Source organism: Cupressus sempervirens, chromosome 10 (assembly GCF_028749045.1).
Source record: "Cupressus sempervirens isolate cs-2001-9-10 chromosome 10, ASM2874904v1, whole genome shotgun sequence".
Classification (NCBI taxonomy): domain Eukaryota; kingdom Viridiplantae; phylum Streptophyta; class Pinopsida; order Cupressales; family Cupressaceae; genus Cupressus; species Cupressus sempervirens.
The window spans coordinates 228,799,201-228,816,104 of NC_143127.1; the positions used below are offsets into that span (position 1 = coordinate 228,799,201).

A 16,904-nucleotide genomic window follows, 5' to 3' on the forward strand; every position below is an offset into this window, starting at 1 on the left:
GATAGAGAGATAGACAGACAAACAAAGAGATAAATAGAGAGACAGTTTGACAAACAGAGAGATAGATAGACAGACAGAAAGATATACAAACAGACAGAGAGACAAATATTAGAGAGATATATAGATAGATAGATTGACAGAGAGACAAATAGATAGAGAGACAGATAGACAAACATAGATACATACACATATAGACAGATAGATAGACCAACAGACAAACAGATAAATAGATAGACAGACAGACATGCAGACATACAAGCAAACAGACAGACAAATAGATACATAGACGTACAGATAGATAGATAGGCAGACAAAAAGATAGACACACAAACAAATAGACAGAGAGACAGATAAACAGATAGACAAATAGATAGACAGAGAGATAGATAGAGTCTAGACAGGTAGGTAGACATATAGACAGATAGAGAGAGAGAGACAGAGAGACAAATAGACAAACATAGACACAGATAGAGAGATGGAGAGACAGACAAATAGATAGATGGATAAATAAGATAGATTATCTATGCCATAGGAAACCTTTGGCAAGTCCCAGCAAGTAAGTGATGCAGAAGGACATCAAATTTTGATTCTCTGTTCTCATGGCCAACAGGAATATTTGAATAACCCCAGTTGGTTATACCTTAGACAACACTAAACTTCTTTATCTTGACATTAAATCAAACACTTGGCAAACAACACTAATACCACTGCAATGAACTCCAAATATTTGTTGATCCGCAATTTCCTCAATTCCAAATTACCACACTCAAGTAATTAAAAGATAAAAGGCAATTTTCTTAATAACAATGATGATGGTCAGGCCAACTCAGATTGCATGGAAAGATTTTGCAAATTGTTTGCTATGCCAAATGAACACTAAAATCCTGAATTTTGGAAAAAACAATAATTCTGAAATTTATTGCAAATGTATCTTTCTTCAAGCTAATTATGAAATCATAATTACAACATAAATTCAATGCACATGATGATCACTATATACAATTGCAACAGATTCCATAAGCACGCCCAAACTGGTAACTGAAATTACACAGATTGGTGTCCCAAACAGAAGAGATGGACGCTGAGTTGCAGCTGGTCAACGCCTGGACTGTGGTGTTCAAACTGGACCGTGGCAGATGGAAAAACAGTGAAATGTACTGCCCTTGAACAGTTAGCCGCCTAGGTATATCAATACCAATGTGTAAAACCCTAGCATTCTGAAATGCAATGCCAAAAACTCCCAACAACAATGACACCAAATCTGGAAATGCAGCGCCAAATTTCACAGTGGTAATCACCTTCTTTGAAGCAGTATAGGTGATTAATAGCAGTCCCTAGGAAAGGAATGACAATCTCCAATGCCTGGCAGCAGATGTAATTCATAGTAATTAATTCTACCAATTTCTCCAAATTCCTCAACTTCTTCTTAGCAACAACATATACAGAAAGAAGCGTCAAATTTTCAGCCTTGAACAAGTCTCAGAATTTAATCCACGTTACGTCAACTGTGGATTAAATGCACACCCAAAAATCAAACCCTTATACTTCACCAAGGGCACAAACTTCAAACTCAGAAAAGCCACAAAGGCGACAAAAACAATTAAATATTCTAGCATGCTTTTTCCAATGAAATGAGCTCATATTTATAATGTTTTGTTGATAAAAGTTTTCAAAAGAAGTCAACTTTAGAAATTGTCAAAGTTTCCCAGAAGAACTCAGCCCTTGAAACTTTCCAATACATCACTTTAAATATTTAATACTTGGCTTAGGCACATAATAAATGACCCCCTTCCAATGATGACTCAACCCTCAACTTAAATGAAATTATAACTTTATAATAAGTCATTTAATAATTTAATAATAATTTGGCCACCAAAAATATAATAACTTTCAAAATACTTGTTGTTTGAAACAAGAGTCACACCTATTATTTCTCCATGTGCCCAAACACACTTCTCAAAAATAGAAAGGATCCATTTCAATCAACACCCAACTTACCATAAATATTACACAAAACTAAGCCCAAACAAAAACCAACCTGTAACTTATTGAATTGTGGAGAAGATATGACCCTCCCAAGCCAAGCCATTGCCTCAGAAGACCTCTATCCACAATAAGTAGCCTACGAGGATCACCAAAATAAGCTAATCTCTCAAACTCCGATACTAACAAAAATGAGGACATTACAGTCCTCCCTTCCCGAGATTGCTTGTCCTCAAGCAATCCGGTAACACAGTGAACTCCAACCTCCACTTCGATCCCAGATGAAGAAGTATGTGGCATCCCTATCAGCACTCAAACAATTGCATGCCAATATCATCAAGTCCATCAACATCGCCTACAATATAGCACCCAATACTTGTGCTGATGATGTGAAAGTCAGGGCATCACCAAAAGATAAGTCCTTAGGAGATTTCAACATACTCTTCTTCCTTGTAGCCACCCATATAATATATATTGGACTTGAATCTCGATCATCACCAACAATCCTTAAAATAGATGTAGCTACAGGGGAATCATATGGACTCATGCCAATTGTATCAGCTATTGGTGTAGCCATGTCAAAATTTGTGGACACAGGAACATCACCAACTGCCACAATAGAGAACTGAACCGAATTTGCAGATGTTGAAAACTGAGTCCAACTCCACGTAGGACCTGAGTGATCAACATCAACCTCAAACAATGGATTGTCACAAGACAATGCTACATCCATGTCGAACATAGGATTGTCCACACAGAGAACATCAACACTGTGTTGATCGATAGCATAGCATGACTCTATCACTAAATCACTCGCCTTTTCATCAATAACAAGTGTACTATCATCAAAGAACAAATCTACCACTACATGGATAGTGCTAAACTCCTCACTAGATGGTTAAATCGGTACAAAAGTGGTTGCTGATATGACAGTATCCTCACATGCTCCTACACCCACTATCGCTACGTCGCCATCAAATACATGATTTTGGGAACTCATGCCAACAACTGCATCATCTGACTCAACTTGACATGAATTCTCATCACATTCCACTTCAACTGCGCCCAACTCATGTTGTGTCTCATAAGAAATGTCCCGCATATCTATAGCCGCAACTGTATCATTACATTTTGCTCTTTGAAAAAGTGATATCATGCTATGCTTGAATCTCGGATTTGAAATCAGTTGGGTAATCTGTCTGTGATTTTGATTCGGTTCATTTACTAGCACATCCAATTGTTTCACAATACCTCGTATCTCAAATTCTCCATCCCTTGGTGGTGTACGCCCTCTACGAGTATAATGAATACCAAACCTCTTGTCACCATGCATAACATTAAAAACCAAATCTCCAAAATAAAGTGCTAATCAAACTAGGCCCAGTTCCTACAGGGTGGCAGGGAACTGCTCTGATACTACTATAATAACCCCCAGTTGGTTATAGGTTAGACAACACTAAAAGTAAACTTATTTATTTTGACATTAAATCAAACACTTGGTAAACAGTGCTAATACCACTAAAATGAACTCCAAATATTTGTTGATCTGCAATTTCCTCAATTCCAAATTACCACACTCAAGTAATTAAAAGATAAAGGCAGTTTTTTGAACAACAATGGTGATGGCATGGAAAGGTTTTGCAGATTGTTTGCTATGCCAAATGAACACTAAAATCCTGAATTTTGAACAAACATTCTGAAATTTATTGCAAATGTATCTTTCTTCAAGCTAATTATGAAATCAGAATTACAACATAAATTCGATGCACCTGATGATCACTACATACAATTGCAACAGATTCCACAAGCACGCCCAAACTGGTAATCAAAATTACACAGACTGGTGTCCCAAACAAAAGAGTGGACACCTAGTTGTAGCAGTTCAGCGCCTGGACTGTGGTGTTCAAACTGGACCGTGGCAGATGGAAAAACAGTGAAATGTACTGCCCATAAACATGTAGCAGCCTAGGGATATCAATACCAATGTGAAACCATAGCGTTCTGAAATGCAATGCCAAAAACCCCCAACAACAGTGACACCAAATCTGGAAATGCAGTGCCAAATTTCACAGTGACAATCACCTTCTTTGCAGCAGTATAGGTGATCAATAGCAGGCGCTAGAAAAGGAATGACAATGTCCAATGCTCAGCAGCAGATGCAATACACAATAATTAATTCTACCAATTTCATCGAACTCCTCAACGTCTTCTTAGCAACAACATATACAGAAAGAGGACTCAGATTTTCAGCCTTGAACAAGTCTCAGAATTTAATCCACAATACTTCAGTTGTGGATTAAATGCACACGTAAAATCAAACACTTACACTTCATCAAGGGCACAAACTTCAGACTCAGAAAAGCCACAAAAGCAACAAAAGCAAATAAATATTCAAGCGTGCTTTTTCCAATGAAATGAGCTCATATTTATAATGCTTTGTTGATAAAAGTTTCCAAAGGAAGTCAACTTTAAAAACTGTAGAAGTTTCCCAAAAGAACTCAGCTCTTGAAACTTTCCTCTCGAAACTTTCCAACACAACATCAATTTAAATATTTAATACTTGGCTTAGGCATATAATAAATGACTCCCTTCCAATGATTACTCAACCCTCAAGTGAAATTATAACTTTATATTAAGCTATTTAATATAATAATAATTTGGCCACTAAAAATATAATTACTCCCAAAATACCCATCATTTAAATATACCATCTGAAACAAGAGTCACCTATTATTTCTCCATGTGACCAAATGCACTTTCCAAAAATAGAAAGGGTTCATTTCAATCAACACCTAACTTACCACAAATAGTAAGTGCACAAAACTAAGCCCAAATGAAAACCAACTGGTAACTTACTGAATTGTGGAGAAGATAAGACCCTCCCAAGCCAAGCCACTACCTCAGAAGACCCTCTATCCACAATAATTAGCCTACGAGGATCACAATAATAGGTTAATCTTTCAAACCTTGATGCTAGCAAAAATGGGGACATTACAAATATTTGGACCTTAGGAATAGGACAATGAGAAACCCCCTACACCAAGGAATTCTTACTCAACAATAGGGGATGTGTAATATGTGAACTCCAGAAAGTAATCTCAACCCAACATGAATCATTCTCTAATAATTTCCACAATCAAATCTTCAAATTGCAGAATGCAAGAACAAATTGTCTTTATGTCCAGCTCAGCTGCTGTGAACTCCATTGATCAGATAAGAATTTCAAGAAGGCTAAAAGAAAATGATAGCCATTTGAAGAAGAATGTGGGTGCCATATGCAGTCAAGCATGTGGGCCCCATTAAAGAGCTAAAGCAAAAATCCGAGAAGATGCATTAACAAAGGAAAATTAGGGACCGCAAACAAAAAATTAGAACAGAAGTCAAATTGAATTTTTTATGTTTTTGTTTTGTGGATTGCTTGTAGACCTAGATGTTCTTGTATGAATATGACGCAAGGGATACCCCTCGTAGGATGTGAGACAACACTCCTCAATCTTATTTCAGCTTCTATAATGTTTGTTTAGCCTTCACAAAATTGTAACATTATGTACACATGCATTGTCATAGCCATCACTAGCCTCAACAATGCCACTCATGCTATACTTGAAACTTTTTTTTCTATTAGAGATAGTTTATCAATTGTTTACAGAAGCAAAAATCTTAAAGTATCGACGCGACTACTATTCAATTGTGTCGATCATGTTCAGAGTATAAACTTAACATTTACAATAGAAGAGACTAATTTCCAAAAAAGCTAACTTAGCATAATATGAAATAACATTAAGGCTCTTTATGCCAAAAAAGATAATCAGACTGAGCTGTTTAGTCCCATCCATCATTGTTTCTCCTGGCATTAATATTACTCCAACTACCTCCATAGAAAGCATCTTCCACATGTGTACCACTGGCCTCCTCCCTCTGAGTGCTACTGTCATCTTCATGCATGTTCCACTGTTGAGTCTGTTCTAGTTCAGTATACCTGTCCTGATCCACTTGCTGTGGTGGCTGAATAGCATTAACTATTATATTTATATAAATTTTTAATCATTTTGATTTATCAGTTATCATTAACATTTATGATTTGACAATTGAGATTGTTATCACTTGTTGGTTGGGTAGTACCATGTTCTCTGTTCTGCTTAATTTTGTATATTTTGTGTGCATTCACTCCCAACACACTTAAATATCCCCAAAATTTTGGAAAATTGCCATTCCCACACATCCTCATCCTAGAAACTTACATAAACAATATTTTTTGTCTCTTCATATTGGATATGCTTCTGTTAGTCTTGTTGATTCATGTGCTCTTAATTGGGTATAGATCTACCCATTGGGATATGTGGTTGGTTGTAATAAAGTTTTGGAGTTCTTGAAATTTTGAATTGTAGTTCCATTTATAGAATTCGAACTCATTGAGTACTTGCAAGTTTTCTTGCACTCGCTAAAATAATTTGAGCCTTTGATGGCTGAGTTTGTGGCTAGTTTGAGCTTCAAAACTGCGCACATACTCATTGAAACTCACCTAGTCTTTGCAAGAAACTTGTTCACACACAGTAGATGTGGGAAAATTGCTAAAGAAAATGTATTTTTCATATTTAACCTTAGACACCCATAGGTAATGCTCTCACAACAATTGTGTATCCTTCTATGACATCCCCTTTATAGAATAAGATTTAATAATAAATAATAAAAGTAAAATTAATGAACGAATAAATAATAATATAGAATTTATTAGTAAAATTAACTTAATATAATAATGAAAGAATAGAGGGCTTTGTCCTTAGCCCACATGGTTTGTGAAGAAGGCTTAAGTCTTGGGTATGCTCCCTAAGGTCTTGGGTTTGAATCCAAGGTCTATATTTAAGTGATGCACTTATATTGTGGGTCATCTAGGTACCCAAGATATGGGCTGTTGGGCACTGGGCCGTCTCGCAGGGATACTCCCTTGACAAAAAAAAATTAAAAGGAATGAAAGGAAATAATATATCAAATTGATATAATATAATTATCAATAAAAATAACAATTCTCTATAATATCAATTCTAATGAATTTTCAATTTTTAATATTAATAATATAAATAATTATAACATCTTAATATTCTATTAATATAAACTCTTAAATATATTTTGTTCTTGTAATGTTGTCCTCAATTTTGACCTCACAAAATTGAGGCAACCCTATGCAATTTTATCATGAAATTGTAGGAATACTTTATTTTTTTAACGTATTGGTAAAGTGTCATTAAGGCAATTTGTTATCCCTGAATTGTATTCGATGTAACTTTATTCGTGCATTTCTTTGAAGGTTTTCGTCAAGTTTAATCCCAGTTGTTTGTAAGAAAGAGTTTCTGACTACAAACTCTTGATTTTTGGTAAAATTTCACATTTTTGATTTGCTTTTCATTTTGTTGTAAATAGTTTTGAGTCTTGTTTTTGCCTTATGATAGTAGCCCTTGCAAGCTCGCTTGTTTCGAGCTAATGTAGGCCTCAAACAGAGTTGTGTGGCTCAAGTTATGAAGGAAATGGTGGGTTTTTTGAGGGCGACAACATGTCGTTTTAAATAAACTTCAAAATTGGGCTTCTTATTTGCAATTGTTAAAGCATGTAGCTTCGGTCGGACAATAACTATGATCAAAGATCTATAAACATATGTATATATATACCAGTATGATTTACATATTGATATATACAGACATACACACACACACACATATAATCCCATTGAATGTCATTCTACATATGATCGCTGCATTTGAGACTGATGTACATATATATACTTTATCTGAGATCATATCTCAGTCATGATCGAAACATATTTCGATCGCTTTTGATTTAGATCATTATCGATCTGTGTAAATATCATTATCGGGTTGCATATGAAACAAGTTCATATGATCATTGATGTATGTTCAGACTTTTGTTATGTCTAACTAATTCAGAACGGGTATGATAATCGAACACCGAATAGGTGTGACAATGAATGGTCACTCTCAATTTGGAGACATGCCCATTCACTCTCACACCCCTCATTATATATATACTCGATCTGCCCGATATTGCTAGGCATCGAAATCTATTATGCAAACATATCAAAGGAACATAAGCATCACATATACAAGAACATCTCTATTATTACTGTAGTGCTATATACAGACTCTGAAGTAAATCATATTCATTGGCATCAATATTTGAACCTGCAAACGAAGTCGTGCATCAGTCAGCATAATATTGAAATCTGGTTAGAAACCTTACATGGTATTAGAGCCTTGTTAAGGAAAGATCTAATTAAGTTTAAGAGATCAGATTTCACATTAAGTTGCAGTCTCTCATTATTCTTCAAGATGACAAACATGTTAAGATTCGAACACCGCCTTACAGTGCTGACAACTTTGAATCTTGGAAACTTTCTATAATAATGCTATTAAAAGAGAACAAATTAGAATCCTTTGTAAAAGAAGAAAAAGAAGAACCTAAAGATGATCCAGAGAAAACTCTATGGATCGAGAATAATGAGAAGGCCATGAAAATGATAGTGGATGCTATTCTAGATCACATAGTGCCTATTGTGGCAAAACATGCAACAACATATCGCATGTTTAAAGCTCTTGAAAATGCATTCATAGTAAATAACACTAGTAGAAAACTTGCTCTTAAAAGACAAATGAATAATATTAGCATGAGTAAAGGAGAATTAGTAAATGCCTTCTTCATGAGAATCGCAGAATTGAGAGATCAGTTATCTTCAATTAGTTATGAGATTGACAACCAATAGTTATCCCTAATAGCATTAGGAGGACTACCAAATTCTTGGGAGTCATTTGTACAAGGTATAAGTGCAAGATCTAAACTTCCAAAACTAGATCGATTAAGATCTGATTGTCTTCAAGAAGAGTCGAGACTAATGACTAAAGGAAAACATAAAACCATAGATGAAGACATTCATGTTCTTAACACCAACTCTCATAAGAAGGGTAAGAAGAAGAACACCAAAAGGAAAATAAACTTTTATGGAAAAGGACAGTCAAAACAGAAGAAAGACTTGTCTAAAATTCAATGTTTCAAATGTGATCAATACAAACATTATACACTAAATTGTCCTGGTGGATCTAAACTTCAAGCATCATTTGCCAAAATTAATTAGATCAATCGAAGGTCAAGATTATGAGAAATATGCCTTTTACTCAGCCTTGTCTTGTCAAATATCAACCAAGTCCAACACTTGGATAACTGACAGTGGATCTTCAAGACACATCACTGGATATCAAGATAATCTAGAGAGCATGCAAATAGAAATAGATGAAGAAGTTAGAATTGGGAATGATTCTGCACATTTTGTAAAAGGAATTGGGATCTGCACCATCAAATTAAAATTAGGAAAATCTATTCAGCTTTCTGGAGTTCTATATGTACCAGTATTAAAAGGAATTTAATATCTATATCAGCACTTGAAGATGATGGTTATAAAGTTACATTCATGGAAGGCAAAGTACTAGCATGGGCAAAGAATTCAATTATAAAGAAGGAAAAGTACTAGCATGGGCAAAGAATTCAATTACAAATATCTTCTAAGTCTTGGATTCACCAAGAATGATGCTGATCAATATTTTTACTTTAAAGTAAGCAAAGCTGATATTTTGATTCTAATCCTTTATGTTGATGACCTTTTGATTACAGGAGAAGATCATCTCATTAATCAGTGTAAGAAAAAATTGACTTCTAAATTTGACATGAAGGACTTAGGGATTCTTCATTACTTCCTTGGATTGGAATTTCGTCAGAAGTTTGGAAACATCTTCCTACATCAAAAGAAGTATACTGTTGATATTCTAAAAAAATTTGGAATGTGGAACTATCGACCTATGTCAACACCTATGGAAACTAAGTTACAAAAGCTGAAGGAAGCAACTGCTAAATCCAGACTAATTGGTCCCACCTTATACAAACAAATAATTGGGTCTCGAATGTATCTTGTGAATACTCGACTAGATATTTGCTATGTTGTGAATGCATTTAAGTCAGTTCATATGTGAACCTCGAGAAATACATCTTGTCGCTTTGAAGCATGTATCAAGATATCTTCAAGGCACTATTGGGTATGAACTTAAATATGAGAATACCAGCTTGGAGTTACATGAATATACTGATTTTGATTGGGCCGAAAGTGTAAAAGACTGGAAAAGCACATCAGGATGTTGTTTTAGTTTAGGATCTGCTATGATCTCATGAATTTGCAGGAATCAAGCTTCAGTTGCTTAGAGTTCTACCCAGGCAGAGTACATTGTAGTAGCGATAGGAGCAAGGGAAGTAGTGTGGCTTCGAAAATTGCTTGCTAGTTTATTTTATGAGCCTTTGAAACCTACCACTATTCACTGTGATAATCAAAGTTGTATCAAGTTGTCCGTGAATCCAATATTTCATGATAGATCCAAGCATATAGAAATCCCTTACCACTATGTACGAGACATGGTGGAAAGAAGAGCTACTCAGTTGGAATATATTAATACGAGTGATCAAACAACTGACATTCTCACCAAGCCTCTTCCTAAGGTGAAGGTTGATCATTTTAGAAATAAATTTGGTATGGTTGAAATGTGAGTTTATGAGATTGAGTCTCAACTTTGTAAATTTGTATTATATTTTAATAAAGATGTTTAAAGTGTAAACTCTTTTGTCGTATGTGTGACTCTATGACTTATGGGCCATCCTCTATACATTATTAAAAGCCTACGATCTTTTATAATGAAATGTTGACTCTAACATTATAAGGTGATGACTTTATAATGATTAGATTACTATCATGATGAATATCACGTGACTTGATATTCATGGACAAGTCATGATAGTTAAAAGTACATATTGATAGATATCATGTGACGTGATATTTGTAGAAGATCATTATGTTCATTTTTATCATGGTGGGTATTATGTGACATAATATCTATGGATATACCATGATCTCTTATGGTAGATATCATGAGACTTGATATCTGTGCTTGCACCATAACTGGAAAGAATATCATGAGACTTGATTTTCTTAAGTATATCACTAACTAGGTGATATCACTTTTCAAATAAGGAAAACTTATATATATGCACTTTGTCTTCCCTAGCTAAGAGGGAGTGTTAAAGCATGTAGCTTCGGTCGGACAATAAGTGTGATCAAAGATCTATATACATATATATGCATACCAATATGATTTACATACATACATTACATACATACATACATAATCCTATTGAATGTCATTCTACATATGATCACTGCATTTGAGACTGATGTGCATATATATACTTTATATGAGATCATATCTCAGCCATGATCAAAACATATTCCGATCCCTTTTGATTTAGATCATTATCGATCTTTGTAAATATCATTATCGGGCTGCATATGAAATGAGTTCATTATGATCATTGATATATGTTTATACTTGTGTTATGTCTAACTAATTCAGATGTCTAACTAATTCAAAACGGGTATGATAATCGAGCACCGAGTAGGTGTGATAGTGAATGGTCATGTCTCCATTCGGAGACATGCCCATTCACTCTCACACCCCTCCTTATTAGTTTCTGCCATGGGCAGGATACTATAGCATTCAGTGAATGCAACTTTTCAGTTTGATTCTCCAATCAAAACAATTAATTTTTCAAAAGCTTTATGCAACTATATAGTTCTAATTTATATTAGTTTTTTCATAATTCAAAATAAATAATTTATCTACAATTTCATTTGCCAACATGCTAAAGTAGTGCTTCGTTTCTGATTTTTGTCCACAAAAATAAAAAAACTCACTTTAAAAGCATTCCACTATTGTGAAAATGTCGAGTGACAACATTAAAAAAAATTTAAAAAAATGTACCAACCATTTGACAATGTCTATGAATATCTTCAAATTCTTTAATAAGAGATGATATTCAATTAAATATATAGAACTTTCCAGATTTTTTAATTAAAATCATCTACATTAAAATAATAATAAATATGTACCAACCATTTGACAATGTCTTTGAGTATCTTCAAATTCTTTTGATATTTTAGCTGTGATGGAGAAGATATCGACTTCTTGGGGTTTCCAAGAACAATGATTTCACCAGGGTTGATGTGTTTTAATTCAACAGATTCGTAGATGACAGGTGTGTTGATTGGGATTTTCTTGGTTTTGTCTGGTTTTTTTGGTTTTTGGTTTTGTCTTAATTTCATCAGGGTTGATGAGTTTTATCATTATGGGGATACAGGTGTGTTGATTGGGATTTTTTGGGAGTTTTTGGCTTTCGGTTTTGGGATTCAATTGAGATGAGTATTTCCAATGCTGCCATGGCACCCGCTGGGAATCTTAGTGTGCAGATAGTTTTCAAATCTTGATAGAGTAGATGAGCTCAAGGTGGGGTTCTTTTCTGCAGAAATAGGTTTATGTTTTATGGTGGTTTTTGGTTGTTTTCTGAGCAAGAAATGATAAGGGTTTTGTGTTGAAATGGTGTTTTAGGGGCGGGGAATGCTTGGGATCAAATAGGGTTTCGAATTTGTTTTTTCTTTTCTGTGGTTGTTATGTCTGGGTATGTGGGTGAGTTGGGTTTAGTTTCATGAGGGATAGTGACTTTGCACGTTTTTAGTTTGTACCAGGTGCAGGAAGATTGATGCTGAGTTTGGCTGAGTTGCCGCATGTTCTTTTGCATCGCTTTTCTGGAAGAAGAAAGATTTAATTATTTAAATACCAGATTTCGTGGCCTGAGAGACAATCTTCCGTTACAGAGCCTTGATTTCTTGAAATTCTCGATGAGAAATAGAAAATGTTGTCCTAGAAGAGGGATTTAATGATATTCTTTTGATTTTCGCTGGAGGAAGTGAAATAATGGTGGAATAGCATAATTTAGTTGCTGATGCAGATCAGTTAACTTTGGCTTTGAAGAACCTGTTAAATGTGGAAACCTTTGAAGTAGGCAGTAAAGGTCATCAGCTTTACTAGATCAGTTAACAAGTTTTGACTTGGATGGGAGCAGTAAAAGCCAACGCTTTACTTGATTGGTTGCTGCAAGGGTTTTTCGGTGAAGGAAGTAGTAATGTTCAGCTGATTTAGTATGCCAATTAACAAATTCTAATGCTGAAGTATCTATTTCAGGTAGAGGTTTTAAAAGTGTTTGGGGATCTGCAGATTTAGATCATGTTGAGAAAAAATAAAGTCTATAATGATATGAAAGGGCCAGCTTTATCGGGTTTGAGAGGGAAGCAGGTGTCCCTAACACATGTTGCACTGATCTACACGACATTCCTTAAAATATTTTTCCGTAACTTAAGACTTTCTGGAAAATTCCTTAAAAAAAGTCAATATGAATTGATGGTCACATTCAATGCAAGTTTCGGTGAAAATTAGCAAACCTCTCAAAGAAAAATCCTTTAAATAATCCAATATGAGTGGGTGGTCACATTCAATGCAAGTTTCAGTGGTTGCATTCATTGCAAATTTCTGGAAACCTCTATTTCTGAAAGAAAAATCCTGTCATGGTCTTTTATTTCTGAAAACATCATTACATTCTTGAACATTCAGCATGCAGTTTTTATCTAAAATTTTGCAAGTGAAGCCAACAACAAGATCTTATGCAAGCAAGATTTGCATCGCTGGGAGTCAGCCAAAGAAAGTTATAATCTTCCGTTGCATCCTCATCTAATCTATGCCTTGGGCCCAAAATATTCAACAGCTGCAGTTCCAATTATGGTTCCAGATTGAATCCCAGAAGAAGCCCCTCTAATAGTGGTGATCGAATCTCAATAGCAGTTGGAATCCTAGAACCCTTTAGCAACGTGAAGATAGATAGGGCCGGCTATGTAAATTTAAATTGCTTTCCCTGTATTTTAGATTCTAACAATGCATCACATAGGTGTGGGCGTTTTCCATTTATCATCATCAACTTTGGTAGCTGATATTTTTGTGGGCATAGAGAGAGATGAAATCGAGGCGAAGAAAGGTAGCGGACTGCATGATGGAGAGGAGGAGAAACAATCATTTCCACGGACAATAGCCCATCTTGACAATTTTCGCAGCCAAGTTGCACCATTTCTCTCTCTCACTTTCTTGCTCTCACTTTCTCTGTCTCTGTGTAATGGATGGGTTCAGTTTTGTTTGACTATGAAGTATGCGATTTTAGTTTGATCTCCTTTCAGAAGAACAGAATTCCCAACAATTGTAAAGCAGAACCTGTCAAGGGGATCTGTGAAATTGTGTTCTTGTTGTTTCAAATGTATAGAATTTGTGGTCTATGCTGGATACAAACAATAATCTGCTGGAAGGTTCTCTTCACTCACAGATTCAACCATTAATCTTATTATTCATGGCACAATAAAAAAACAAAAAATGGTATTTTCTGATTTAAAAATCTATCTATACTCACAAATTGTTCTGCCAAAAAATAGAGTAGCAGCACATTGGTTAACAAAGATCACAAATACAAACTGAAATTGAATTAATTATTTCTATCTACAAGTAATCATGTAGAATGTTGAAACTGATTTAATGACAAAAACTAACAGTGTTCAAGATTGTATCTATTGAACATCTATACAAAATAAAAATTGAAAAAACGTAAACTATCAAAACGAATATCAAATCATTATTATTACTAGTTTTTATTGTAGCATAATTTTATTAGTTTTTGTTCATTCTAATTTGTTTTTCCCTCTTTTGTCGTCCTTGCCTCAAGCTTTTGACTGTTCCGCCAAAATTTGGCTTTCCAAGCCCGCGAAAATTTCCCTGAGATGCTGCTCCCGTGGGTCTGCTGGACTCGTAGCTACAAATACAGGGAGTATTTTGCAGCCTGACATTATGGTTGGGATCACCGTTGACACAATGCTTGTTCTAGAGGTGTTTGATCTTGTTTTATTCTCACTTAAATTTAAAAAAGTTTGCTTAGTTTCTATCTTTCTGGATAATCAAAGTATAAAAAATGTACAATTATATGTGCGTATATATGTAATGTTTCTAATTTTCACTAAAACTTTTGGGCTAGCAGAATGAAAAGTGACTGACAATTTTCATTACAAAAATATTTTTTATTCAATATTACATTTTCCCAAAGTATTATTACAATAAAAATGTAAACATTATTATATTACTATTACTTACCCCTACATTACTATCGGCAGGAACTAGTTGCTTTGCATCCTTGTTATATATATACTCGATCTGCCCAATATTGCTAGGCATCGAAATCTATCAATGCAAGCATATCAAAGGAACACAAGCATCACATATACAAGAACATCTCTGTTATTACCGTAGTGCTATATACAGATTTTGAAGTAAATCATATTCATTGGCATCAGTATTTGAACCTGAAAACAATATTGTGCATTAGTCAGCATAATATTGAAATCTGGTTAGAAACTCTACAGCAATTGAATGATATAAATTTATATTTAATATTTAAAGTAGATTTTGACATCCATTTAAAAAATAAAGCTCATTTTGAGTTGATTTGACCATAGTTTTTAATGTTTTATGAAAATTAACACTCTCAAGTCTATTTTCATGTTACTTTATTGAAACCAGGGTAAACTTTACGAAACCTCCCTCCCCAAAAAAGATATAAATTATTGGCAAATCTTTCATTATTTTGAAAAACCAAATTATTTTTGTTGGCAAATCCCTCAATTTTTTAAAATTTAAATATTATTTACATTGGCTTTTATTTTGGAATCATAATTTCTGAGTAGAAAATATTGGCAAATCTCAATAATAATAGGAAGTTTGCTACCGTAATGTCCCCCACTTAGCCAGTTTGGAGGTATGTTGTCGTTAGCCCATTCTTGTATGTTCCCGAGGGCTAACCAGGACTTCAAAAGGGATCCTGAGGTTATTTGGCCTAGTCAAATTTAATTACAGGCCAAACGGAGTTCGTTTGTTGGGTTGTCAGGAAGACTTACTATTTTTAGTAAGCCAATAGGGGGATGCAGTGCCTTCAATTTTCAGTGACAGGATGAGATGCGTTTTGTTGGGCTCTTTCTAATGAGCTATTATATGTGGAATTTTGAGTTTATTTGGTATATTATTTTAATGTTTGAAGTTACAACGGTAAAGTGGCTATTTAAATTAAATATTATAATGTTTCATAAAGTCACTTTATAAAAATCAAGAGTCCCCCTTTTGAGTACATACATGGACTTTGTAAAAAGGAAAAAAAGAAGTAATATTAAAAGTCATGTATTATCCCACATTGGCAAGACGGAAGCGTGGAGCATGTGAGGAAGGGATTAAAAGAAAGAGGATAGATCTCATTTATTCATGCTTGGAAATATTATGATGGCTCGGGGAAGTCTACAGCAAGAGCTTGGGTTCAAAAGCTTGATACATACTTTCAATTGAACCCTATGCCTGAGGTAGAAGCTATTAAGTATGCAGCAATTCATCTGGATGGGTTAGCACACGAGTGGTGGCATCATGGTATGGTTACTATGGGTCATGCACACATTACCTCATATGTGGAGTTTACGGAGAGACTGATTGAACGTTTTGATAGGAAGGATCCATAACTACATTTCAAGGAGTTAGCTCAGCTTAAACAATGGGGATCATTGGAAACATACATTTCAAAATTTCAGAAACTTGCAGTGTTAGTAACAGATGATTCTGAACGGAGGATACTGGTTCTATTTATGGATGGGTTAGCTGATCCGTTGAGAGGGTGGATTAAAGCTCTCAACCCTCCCACTTTGCAGGAAGCCATTAAGAAAGCTCGTGACATGGATTCCTCTTCAACTTCTAAAAATAAATTCCAGGCAAAGAGTTTCCCTTCGAGGAAAGATAAGGACAGTAAACCTTTTAGTAGAGAGGGTCAGCCACCTAAGGAGGAAAGTAAGAGGTTGGACAATGAGACACTTAATGATCTCAGGAAGAAGAAGCTTTGTTTTCATTGCAGGGAGCCTTGGG

At 34.9% G+C, this 16,904-nt stretch overlaps 1 protein-coding gene across 1 annotated transcript in view; it reads left to right on the forward strand.

Annotated features, from left to right (window-relative positions):
• LOC149533467 (bifunctional aspartokinase/homoserine dehydrogenase 1, chloroplastic-like) overlaps window positions 1–16,904 on the forward strand; it is a 135,662-nt gene that overhangs the window by 83,558 nt on the left and 35,200 nt on the right. The window lies entirely within an intron of this gene.